The following is a 12,639-nucleotide window of genomic DNA, read 5'->3' as shown; positions in this document are numbered from 1 at the left end:
TTGTCACTTTTATAAATGCTACACCAGGAAACGATTAACAAGCCCAGAGAAATCTGTATTTTTCAGGGATTATTATTCAGTTTGATTTGATGGGTCCCATCTTCCTGTTGACCCACATTTCAAATAGCTTAGGATGTAATTAGGCCAGTCTTGAGAGCTGAATTGTTGCATTGAGTAATAGATTCCTAAACAGTGTTTCTGCTGACGTTACGAGAGGATTTTCTGATGATTTTTGCAGCTAAGAAGTGCACATTTATCGCAGACTTTTATTAGGATGTTAAATTATGTTGACAGAGGATATTTGTGGCACATGTGTCATTGGTTGCTCATAGTATATAATATGAATGAATTCTAATGTAATATTATTTGCTTATAGCACTCTTGAGCATTATATTGCAACTGAATATCTATATATTGACAGTTTATTGATTCTATCATATTATTTGTTCCTTCCCCTACAGATATTTTAATTTCTTACTAGACTACATAAACTGTTTAGACTTTTGTTTAGGGCTCCTTTTACTAAGCTGCAATAGCATTTTTAAAGCACACAGGATTTTAGTGCGTGCTAAGCCCGCGCTACGCGGCTCGAATTAACGCCAGCTCAATGCTGGCGTTAAGGTCTAGCGCATGCGGGAATTCAGCGCAACACTAAGCACTATCGTAGCTTAGTAAAAGGAGCCTTTTGTGTAAAAGATATTTCAAATAGATGTGGAGGGGCATTTAACCCCCCCCATCTAAATCCAGCTTGTACATTTCCAGCTTTATGTCCAAAGTTGGAGGTACAGAAATGGCTATTTTTGAATGGAAAACTGCTGGACATCCAAATATCCTTAATCACGTTAACAGTGCTCAGATGCTGCGGGGATGGGGACGGGGCAGTGAATGGGGTGACGGTGACGGGGCGGTCAAGGGAATGGCGATGACGGGGCGATGAAGAGGATGGTAGGCCGGGGACAGGGCGGTGACAGGGACAGATTTTTTTCCCTATGTCATTCTCTAGACTGAGTGTCCCGGGGATCCAAAGCATTTACTTTGGAAAAATTAGTGTTCAAAGCAGGCTGGTCACCTGAATCCTTCAGCTAGAAATACAGTCAAACCTCGGTTTGCGAGTAACCCGGTTTGCAAGTGTTTTGCAAGACGAGCAAAACGTGTCTCGCAAACCGAGTGTTGACTCGATTTGTGAGCACCTCCCGATAACCGGCATCGCTTCCCCCCACTCGCAAAGGGCCCCCTCCCGCTCGAATCAGCACCCCCCCCGCGAGAACAGGAACCCCCGCCCGACCAACTTTAACTCACCCCCCCTTTGGCAACGGCACGCAGCCCACAAGTGCCAGTGCCACTTGAAGATCTTCTTCCCAGTCTCTGCCGGCTTTGAGCATGCATCTGCGCATGCTCAAGCCCTTCTAATTCTCCCTCTCGCCAAGAATCTCGGCGAGAGGGAGAATTAGAAGGGCTTGAACATGCGCAGATGCATGCTCAAAGCCGGCAGAGACTGGGAAGAAGAAGATCTTCAAGCGGCACCGGCACTTGTGGGCTGCGTGCCGGTGCCAAAGGGGGGGTGAGTTAAAGTTGGTCGGGCGGGGGTTCCTGTTCTCGCGGGGGGGGATGCTGATTCGAGCGGGAGGGGGCCCTTTGCGAGGGACATTCATATTGTGCCACTAGAGGTGAAATTCTTGGACAGGCGCAAGAACCAAAGCGAAAGCATTTGCCAAGAATGTTTTCATTAATCAAGAACGAAAGTCGGAGGTTCAAAGACTATCAGATATCGTAATAGCTCTGACCATAAACGATGCCGACTAGCGATCCGGCGGCGTTATTCCCATGACCTGCTGAGCAGCTTCCGGGAAACCAAAGTCTTTGGGTTCAGGAGGGAGTATGGTTGCAAAGCTGAAACTTAAAAGGAACTGATGGAAGGGCACCACCAGGAGTGGAGCATACGGCTTAATTTGACTCAACACGGGAAACCTCACCTGGCCCGGACATGGAAAGGATTGACAGATTGATAGCTCTTTCTCGATTCTGTGGGTGGTGGTGCATGGCCGTTCTTAGTTGGTGGAGCGATTTGTCTGATTAATTCTGATAACGAACGAGACTCCTCCATACTAATTAGTTTCGTGACCCCTGGGGGGTCGGCGTCCAACTTCTTAGAGGGACAAGTGGCGTTCAGCCATAAAAGATCAGCAATAACAGCACTGTGATACCCTTAGATGTCCAGGGCTGCACGTGCGCTACACTGAACGGATCAGTGTGTCTACCCTTCACCTCAGATCGGCCCCACCGGGGTCAGCGATGGCCCTGGCGGAGCGCCGAGAAGATGATCAAACTTGACTATCTAAAGCAGTGGTTCCCAACCCTGTCCTGGAGGAACACCAGGCCAATTGGGTTTTCAGGCTAGCCCTAATGAATATGCATGAAGCAAATTTGCATGCCTATCACTTCCATCATATGCAAATCTCTCTCATGCATATTCATTAGGGCTAGCCTGAAAACCCAATTGACCTGGTGTTCCTCCAGGACAGGGTTGGGAATCACTGATCTAAAGGAAGTAAAAGTCGTAACAAGGTTTCAGTAGGTGAACCTGTAGAAGGATCATTAATGGGAGATAGCGCCCAGGGTCAGGGAGAGAGAGAGGGGGCCGACATCCCCATCTAGTTCTCTATACCGCCCGGGCGGCGCGTGCCACAAAAGGCCTGGGGCACCTCCCGGGAAACGTGGAGGGCCAGGCCGAGGCGGGAGTCAGCATCGGGGAGTTGCGGTTGCAAACACGGTGGCTCTCAACCCGGCAAGAAACTCCTCCTTCATCTTCTGAGGAGGGAGATGTGTCACATCGTAGAAAGGCGTTCCACAGGACATCGGACTGCGCGGGGCTTCTTTTTCTATCAGGAGGCTGGGAGAGAGCCCAGGCTCTTCCACCACCCCACACCCTGTCCCACACCCCCTACCTTTCTTTATCTAGAGGGGGTGCGCATGCGAGGAGAACAAAGGGTCTTACGCGCCGAGCAGAAGGATCCTCCCCGCCATTGATGGGCAGGGGTGAGAGGTCGTGATGCGAGATGAGGTCCCCACCCCTACACCCCTGAAAACCGCAGCGCAAGGGTCATCCGCCCGGATGAGCAACATCACGTCCTCCACGGTCGTTTATTTTCATAGGTACCTAGCACCACATCCTTCCGGGTGAGAGGAATGAAGCGGAGGTTTGAAGACTTGAGCGACTCTGTGTGTGTGCCAGGGGTGTCGGCGTGGGAAAGAGGCACAAGAATGCCACCTCCCTCGCCCTGGCGAGACTCTCTCTCTTTCTCCCTGTTCAGGAAGGGGGAGCCTCCCGGGCAGAGCGCCTGGACCATAATTTTTATTCCTCCCATGTGCTACGTTGACTGAGCGACAGTGGTGGGTGGGTCCACCGTCCGAATGGTACCCACTCAAATCCCCATTCAACATGTGCACACTTGCATGCCTGCGTGCGACTCTTAGGGTTGGATCACCCGGCTCGTTGGTCGATGAAGAATGCAGCTAGCTGCGAGAATTAGTATGAATTGCAGGACACATTGATCATCGACACTTCAAACGCACCTTGTGGCCCCAGGTTCCTCCTGTGGCTACGTCTGTCTGAGGGTCGCATGTATCTGTCAATCGTCTCGGTGTTTTTTTTTAAAACACAAAGTGTGTGGGTAAGCATTGACAGGGTCTCTATCATATGCGCAGGACTGTTCGTTCCTCCCCTCCATCTGCAGAACCAGGGGGCGCACTCGCCAAGGGGCTCAGAACCGCACGGACAGACGACTCTGGCTTGACGGACAAACCCCCACCCTACGTGGGTGGTGGAGTGGGCTCGACCCCCGTGTCAGGCTTAGGCAAAGCGCGGCTATCTGCAGGAGCAAGAGAAGGCTGCCCGCATGTGCCAAGCCCTCCAGCTGGTTCCGTTCCCCTTTTCCGTCTCGAGGGCTGATCCCCCGTCTAGGCAACGGCGGTTGCAGGAGCTTCACGGTGACAAGGAAGCGGCAGGATACACCATCCCACCCTTACCACACGCGGGGCGATGTCTCTCGTCACTTCCTCCCCACACCCTCACTGGGCCACCACCATGGACGTTTTTGGACACAGAACTTCAAGGCATGAACTCTGGAGAGAGGATGGAGGAAGGAAGGGAAAGAGATGCTGATTTGGGGGAGGGAATAGAAAGGGAGAATTGGGTGTGGGTGTGCCAGTGAGAGGAAAAGAGATGATTATGTGCACGGGGAATGAAAGAAAAGATAATTTTTGGTTATAGGGAGGGAGGTACAGATGAGAGGGAGAAATGTGGTGGAAAGGGAACAGTGGGACAGATTTAAAGGGATGCAAGAGGGAAGAATGTTGGAAATGGAGGGAGAGATGTGGCATGGTGCTGGAGAAATTTTGGGCATTGGGTTGGTGGGCAGGGGCGAAAGATGCTGCACATGGTCCAGGGGATGAGAGAGGGATAAATGCTGGACCATGGTAGGAGGAACCAATGGACAGCTACAGAAGAATTTACAGAAGATGGGAAAGCAGAAAAAAGAAACTGGGACCAACTTGATGGAAAAATAAGTCTCCAGACAACAAAGGTAAAAAACGGAATTTGTTGACTAAAATATGTTAGCTTTGGGACATGTATATAGCAGATGTCTTTGTATTGTGTTCAAAAGAAAAGGAAATGCATTTCTGTTTTTATTTCTACAGTGTTGAAGTACTTGCTGACCCTTGCTGTGGCTGGTAGGGATCCCCAAGCACTGCCAGCAGAGGACCTCCTCTAGAGACAGCCAGAACTCCCCTCCACCAAGCGCAGCAGTCACTGGCAGCATCCATGAGCCACTGAGATGCCAGCATCTGTGACTCAGGGACACTACTGCTGCCTGCCAAACTTGGGAAAAGGGACTCCCCAGCCAACTGCAGAGGAAGTCCTTAGCTGACAGCTTGGGGGTCCTCATCAGCTGAGTATTTATATTTTATATTTACATTAGAGGCTCTGCTGGAAACCCGTTTACAAAATATGTATTCTTCTCAATTAATATTTCCAAATTAATAAAGTGTCTTTGCTTATTTGTAAATGGGTCTCTATCAGAGCCTTTAATTCAGCAGCATAATTAAATGAAATAACTATTTCTGAAGTTTATAGGGACGGGCGGGGACGGAGGGGATTCCTTGCAGGGATGGGTGGGGATGGAGGGATTCCTCGCAGGGACGGGTGGGGACAGAGGGATTCCTCGCAGGGACGGGTGGGATTTCTTGTCCTTGCGCAATTCTCTAGCCTGAATGTCAAATTTGTTGTGGTTAGCAAAGGAATGAAGCAGTGATAAAACTGCTACCTTGCAGAGCTTGGATACTACCCAAGAAGTGACCTGAGCCCTACTAGAGTGGGCCCCTGAGGTACTGGACAATTCATGCCAAAGTAAGCATACTCAATAGCTGCCTTAATCCACCTTCCAATGGAGGCCTTCAAGGCTGCCTGGCCCTTCCAAGGGCCAAGGAAAGGTACACAAAGGTGGTCAGTCTCCTTGAGGTAACTGAATACCATCCACTGAACATCCAGCTTGTGAAGCCTGTGATAGAAGCATAGGCTGTATGGTCTCTACTGCCTTTATTTTTCTATCTAGTCTGTCTAACCATGCCATCTATTATCCCTTCCTCTCCCTTAGAGATCCAAAGTATTTATCCCAAGCTTTCTTGTATTCAGATACACTTTTTGTCTCTACCGGGAGGCTGTTCTACACATTCACTACCCTTTATGTGAAAAAGTATTTGCTGATGTTACTTCTGAGTCTATCCCCTGTCACCTTCATCCCATGTCCCATCATACCAGTTTCCTTTTCAGTTGAAAGAAACTTGCCTTACGAACATTTATAGTCCAAAAGAACAAGGCAAACATCCCCACGACAAGTGTATAATTGAAGAAAGAGTGGGGAAGAAACTATACATCAACCTGGGATAAAATTGAGTTTATTAAATACAATTGAAATATAAAACATTTGAGACAATCTGTCTTTCAATTTCTTCCAGACCTGACACGGTTCGTGTTTCGGCTTCAGGTTTGGAAGAAATTGTCCCATATCGCAAGATATCTTGTAGAAAGCTTAATTTATATATTTTTGATTTCTCTTACCTCAGGATTGCTCTCTGACTTACAGTTGCCTTCCTACAAGCAAGACAGTAGGAGCTAGTCTTTTCTGCTTATGTTTATTTTTCTCTATCTTCAGTGTTTTTGTGGCTTCACGTGTTCATGCTTAAGAGGTTCTCTGTGGTGACAACTCTGGCTTTGGGAGATCGCAGACTTTACTGGCAAAGTCTGCATCTAGAGGGTTGGCTGCTCTGCAGTGCTCCCACTTGGACAGCCTGCATTCACAAGGACTGTTCCCTTGGGAGCGTTGCTCACCCCAGGTTTTCCCGCTAGTGGGTTGGAACGTAAGCTATGTGGCTTCATGGAGGTGTATCCAGGATTGGGGCTGACTGCATTCTTCCACCCATTCGTATGCACAGTGTTTTCAGGTATGGTGGAGGTCTCCGGCCAAAACGGGCTCAAAAGGCAGTCAAGACCAGCAGTCCAGGTTCTAAGTCTTGTTGAGGCAGAGGATCTCTCTGAAAGCTGTTTCAGCTTCCATCTTGCATCTCCAAATTTGGATTTTGTTGTGGTTTGGGAGTCCCAAATCCTAAAATCGTCGTGTTTGGAGTTTTTGATGATTTTAACAGTAAAATCTCTCCCACAGCAGCCATCTTGGATTTTTCCGATCTGAAAATGAATCAGATGGCGTCAGGATACTCCAGATTTATGCAAATGGTTAACCCCAGCTATAGCACACAGGTGCTTCTAAAGACTGAAAAATATATTGCTTTAAGAACACAGTATAGGGGCAAAAATTTCCTAGTGGTACACTGCAAGGTGAACAACTAAATAAGATTTAAATAAACTTTAAATAAAACTTAAATAGTGAATGCAGGGCCCTCAGTGTGAGGTAATAAGCTTTGTAGAGAGAGTTAGTATCCTGCTCAAGGGCAACGTTTACCACCCGCTGTGGGCTGCATTCCCAAACAACCCGACTCCGAGAGGACCCATGGTGTGCCGGGGGATCCTACCGGCCTAACACTGTCTGCGGGCTGGGCTTCGATCAGAAGGACTCAGGCCCCTGAGCGGCGCCAGGATGGCGGTCTTCTGTACGCCACATTTCCCGCACCTGCCGCAGGGGATTCAGCGCTGGGCTCTTCCCTCTTCACTCACCGTTACCGAGGGAATCCTGGTTATATTCTTTTCCTCTGCTTAGTAATATGCTTAAATTCAGCGGATCGCCTCATCTGACCTGAGGTCTTAGCCGAAAGAGAAACTCCCTCCCCCCACTTCTGTATCCCACGTTTGCCTCCCACATTTGACCCCTTCCGTGTCCTGTGTTTGCATCCAGATAACAGCAGGGGTTGGAGGCAGCTCGAGCCAAGAGGCTCGTCTTCTTTTCCTGCCTACAGCATGAACATGTAGCTAACCGGAAGTCTTCCCCCTACATCAGAGCTGACGTTGGAGGAAAGGTTTTGTGTCAGTCACGTGTAGCGTGCAGGGTCTATTCGGAAATACTGGGCGCCCATGAGTTTGTGTCCTGGAAACTTTCTTTGCATGGCAGATCCGTTTGGTCTCAAGCCACAGAATTGAGGATTCCCCCCCCCCCAAGTTGTTGTTTTTTTTTTGCAGTGATTTTTGCTCCGATTTACTCTCCATGCCTGTCCCCGGCGTCTGGCACCTTCCGGCCTCTCCGCTGCTACCTTTACTGAACTGTTGGCTAGTGTGCCACAGCCAGTTCCACGGGGAAAGGGGCATCTCCATCCAAGACCACGGCTTCTGCCAATCCATCTCCATCCCCCTGTGCATGGACATTGCCTACAACCAGACCATCATAGCCCTATATATATTAAGCATTTTTCCATAACTGGCATCACCATAATAAAGCAGTAAAAGCCCAAACAAACCAAGTATGGTAGAGTTTCAGGCTAGTAAATTCTCTGGTGCCTTTCCAGTTACTGTTACCTGGTAATTAACTGAAACTGCTGGGCCACACGAACCAGGAGGATGCCGGCATGGAGGTGCACCAGTTCTACCCTTTTGGTGAAGGTGCTCTGCTCATCGGAGCTCAAGTTTTCCTCTGCTCCATGTACGCCCTGGTGTGCATGGTGCTGGAGCAGGGCATCCTGCTGTGCCGGTCCATCTGCGAATGGGTACGGCAGGGCTTCAAGGCTCTGATAAACACGTTCGGCTTACAATGGGCAGAACCACTCAGAAGATGGGGGCGGTAGGCACTGCTCTCCACCACCACTTCGCCGCTCTACGGAGCGCCCAAGTATGCCACCTCCGAGCAGCCTTTCCACTGCTCACAGGTGCTCAAGGTGCCCGCCTACCTCAACTACTGGTTCTTGGAGGAAAAGAATTGCGCGGCCCCCCCCATGAGCCGGCCAGAGGCAACGGCTACGTATTCTTCAGCCAGTAAGAGATCTGCCCGCTACCCTGCACGTTGCACATGACTGATGGGGACCCTTCCCTCCAACGCCAGCTGACATCGGGAGAAAACTTCCAGTCAGCTACATCTGTGTGTTACAGGCAGGAAATGAGAAGCCTCTTGCTGCCTCCAACCCCGCGGGATCCCTGAGACCACGAGGGGAGGTCCCCACAGGATCCCCATGACCCGAGGGAGCATCCCCATGGGATCCCCGTGACGCGAGGGGGGAACCCGCGGGATTCCCGTCGTCCCCGTTCAGCTCTCTAATTCAGGCCATAGCCCACTCAGACTTTGGTAGAGCTCTCAGGGGTTGGGGGGGTTTGTCTTTCCCTCACCCAACAGACCTGAATCAATGTGATATACTGAAGCAGAACAGTGGAGGTGACGCTAAGAAAGGAGAAATTGTGTCTCACCTGATAATTTTTTCTTTTGTCAGTGACATTCTTCGGAAGTCCTGCCCTTGGAAGACCTTAGTCCAGTGTTCTTGGGGGTGCTCTGTGCTTTTCAGTGCTTCCAAAAAAATAAAAAGATTCATATATATGTGTTCCTTTGATATGGCTATTTTCTAGTATATATATATGCAGAGTAGTGAGTGCCACTTTGTGTTTTGTTTGCTTATCATTTCAACTGCAATGGGGCATTAAAGAATATATATGCAGAGTAGTGAGTGCCACTTTGTGTTTTGTTTGCTTATCATTTCAACTGCAATGGGGCATTAAAGGGATCTTCTGCTATTTGAGCAGTTGCATATTGGATTGTTCCAGGGAACACTATACCTTATGCTGGTGAAGTCACTGGCAAAATTCATTTTTCTCTATCTCCACCTGCTGGCAGGAAGGGATATCACCCACTGGTTCAGACAGTGTCATTTATAAACTAATTAAAGAAAAAGAAAAAGTAAAATCAGGTAAGAATTTCACCTTTAAACCCTTCTAAGCTAAGATTAGGTTCTTACCTCGATAATCTTCTTTCTAGTAGAAAGAGATGTGAGTCTTGACAAGATTGCAGAAGGCATCATCTACATTTTTCAACTCTGCCTCCTTGTGTCACTGGGCAGTACCTCAGCTCCTCAGTTCATACCAAAGCAATGTATAACGCCTAAGAAGAAATAATGACAGCGCAGGGAATACCTGACAAATCAAGTCATTTCTGCTCTACAATAATAACTTGATTCAGTAAACATATAGCGTAAACAAGGTGGAATAAAACAAGCCACTTACCTGAGTAGAGCCAGCACTAACAATTATGCAACTCCTATAGTCTCCTCAAAAGGTTTAGCTATAGAAATAACCATCAGTTCTTCATACCTGTTGAACTGAAAAACCGTAAGCATCTTCATATATGCTTGGTAGTTCCCAGACAAGCATCTGAAAACACACATATATGTCTGAGACAGAAAGAAGGCTAAGTAACATAGTAACATACATAGTAAATGATGGTAGATAAAGACCTGAACGGTCCATCCAGTCTGCCCATAAGTTATACTCATTAAAAAATACATGATTAGATTAACTTGTCTCTTCTTTGATATTTATGGGCCATAGATTGTAAAGTCTGGTATTGAAATCAACACTGAAATCAACCATACATGAAGCAACTAGCCGCTTCATAAAATCAGTAAATAAACGACAAAGAAACAATAAACCCCAATGGTTCACCGCGGAGATCTCGCACCTCATTAAGGAGAAGAAAAAAGCGTTTCTCTCCTACAAGCGCACGGAGAAAAGAGAGGCAAAAGTAGAATATAGGACCAGGTCTACAGCGGTCAAAATGGCAGTTAGGGAAGCAAAACTTCGAGTGGAAGAAATTCTGGCAAAAAACATTAAAAAGGGGGACAAATCCTTCTTCAGGTATATTAGTGACAGAAAAAGGAACACAGGCGGGATAGTACGCCTTAGAAGACCGGACGGAAGTTACGTGGAAGCAGATTCCGATAAAGCCGAACTACTGAATGAATACTTCTGCTCAGTCTTCACCTGTGAGGCACCGGGACACGGTCCCCAGTTGAAGGCAACACAAAGCACAGAAGACCCGTTTCAGAATTTTGAGTTCACACCAGGTGAAGTTTACAGTGAACTGGCAAGACTCAAGGTGAACAAAGCCATGGGACCAGACAATTTGCACCCAAGAATGCTCAGAGAATTGAGCGATGTCCTGGCGAAACCGTTGGCTGAGCTATTCAATCTCTCCCTAAGTAAGGGGAAAGTTCCCCTGGACTGGAAATTAGCTAATGTCGTTCCTCTGCATAAAAAGGGTTGCAGGGCAGAGGCTGCGAATTATAGACCGGTGAGTCTCACATCAATAGTGTGCAAACTCATGGAAACACTAATTAAAAGCAAATTGGACACGATCTTGAATGAAGGGAATCTTCGGGATCCCAGTCAGCATGGATTCACCAAGGGTAGGTCCTGCCAATCCAATCTCATCAGCTTCTTTGACTGGGTAACAAGAAAGTTGGACTTGGGAGAGTCTTTGGACGTCGTGTACCTGGACTTCAGGAAAGCTTTTGACAGTGTCCCACACCGCAGGCTGCTAAGCAAGATGGAATCGATGGGGTTAGGAGAGACACTAACTGCATGGGTCAATGATTGGCTGAGTGGCAGACTTCAGAGGGTGGTGGTTAATGGTACCCTCTCTAAAACATCGGAGGTGACCAGTGGAGTGCCGCAGGGCTCGGTCCTGGGTCCACTCCTTTTCAACATATTCATAGGGGATCTGACTCAAGGGCTTCAAGGTAAAATAACACTATTCGCCGATGATGCCAAACTATGTAATATAGTAAGTGAATGCAGTTTACAGAATTATATGGCGCAGGACCTGCTTACATTGGAAAGTTGGTCCTCAACCTGGCAGCTAGGCTTCAATGCTAAGAAATGTAAGGTCATGCACCTCGGAAGCGGAAATCCATGCAGGACGTACTTCTTGAACGGAGAAACTTTAACTAGGACTTCAGCAGAACGAGATTTAGGAGTAATCATCAGTGCAGACATGAAAACTGCCAATCAAGTGGAGAAGGCTTCATCTAAGGCAAGGCAGATATTGGGTTGTATCAATAGAAGTTTCGTCAGCCGAAAGCCTGAAGTCATAATGCCGTTGTACAGGGCCATGGTGAGACCTCATCTGGAGTACTGTGTGCAATTCTGGAGGCCACATTACAGTAAAGATGTGCGCAGAATTGAATCAGTTCAACGGACGGCCACCAGGATGATCTTGGGGCTCAAGGGTCTCTCGTACGAAGAGAGACTGAACAAATTGCAGCTCTACACTCTTGAGGAACGTAGGAAGAGGGGAGACATGATCGAAACATTTAAGTACCTCACGGGACGTGTCGAAGTGGAAGATGATATTTTCTTTCTCAAGGGACCCTCGGCCACAAGAGGGCACCCGCTCAAACTCAGGGGCGGAAAATTTCATGGCGACACCAGAAAGTATTTCTTCACAGAGAGAGTGGTTGATCATTGGAACAAGCTTCCAGTACAGGTGATCGAGGCAGACAGCGTGCCAGACTTTAAGAATAAATGGGATACCCATGTGGGATCCCTACAAGGGTCAAGATAAGGAAATTGGGTCATTAGGGCATAGACAGGGGGTGGGTAAGCAGAGTGGGCAGACTTGATGGGCTGTAGCCCTTTTCTGCCGTCATCTTCTATGTTTCTATGACCTAGATTCCAAATGCTGAAGTTGCCATCCAAGCTCCCTCCAGCATATTCAACCATCCTGTTTTTTGCAGGATATCTACCGTATCTGACAGGGTGGGCCATCAAGACTCGCATCTCTTTTTACTGGAAAGAATGTCAAGGTAAGAACCTTTCTTTCCAGTGCAAAAGAGACACGAGTCTTGAAAAGTGGGACGTAACAAAGGAGTTCCGAGTCTAGAGAGTTGCACGGGAACAGAAATCCCGCCTGTCCCCACCAGTATCCCTCCTGTCTCCACATGTCCCTGCCCATCCCCCCATATAAATTACCTGTCCCCATTAAAAAACACAGCAATTACTTATGACAGTTTTGATTTTTTTAAGTTTTAGTTTATTTAAACCAACAATAAAATACAATAAAAACAAATAAAAATGAACAGAAATAAGAGATGCATACATCACAGGAAAGAATTAGAATAGACATTAGGTCATGTGACTGTAGGGTCAACCATTTCTTG

At 47.8% G+C, this 12,639-nt stretch overlaps 1 long non-coding RNA gene and 1 other non-coding gene across 2 annotated transcripts; one reads left to right on the top strand and one right to left on the bottom strand.

Moving 5' to 3' along the window:
- The first annotated feature begins 3,465 nt into the window (after positions 1-3,465).
- LOC117352749 lies at positions 3,466-3,619 on the top strand. Its single transcript, XR_004537815.1, has one exon. It is a non-coding gene; the product is annotated as a 5.8S ribosomal RNA (ribosomal RNA).
- A 2,320-nt stretch (positions 3,620-5,939) lies between these two features.
- LOC117361205 lies at positions 5,940-9,390 on the bottom strand. The gene is made up of 3 exons (XR_004539606.1): positions 9,263-9,390; positions 8,900-8,996; positions 5,940-6,742 (listed from the first exon to the last, which is right to left on the bottom strand). It is a non-coding gene; the product is annotated as an uncharacterized LOC117361205 (long non-coding RNA).
- Between the last annotated feature and the right edge of the window lie 3,249 nt (positions 9,391-12,639).

The sequence above is a fragment of the Geotrypetes seraphini genome, chromosome 1 (genome assembly GCF_902459505.1).
Source record: "Geotrypetes seraphini chromosome 1, aGeoSer1.1, whole genome shotgun sequence".
NCBI classification, from domain to species: domain Eukaryota; kingdom Metazoa; phylum Chordata; class Amphibia; order Gymnophiona; family Dermophiidae; genus Geotrypetes; species Geotrypetes seraphini.
The sequence above is the reverse complement of the archived record's forward strand: the minus strand, read 5'-3'. Positions and strand labels throughout refer to the sequence as shown.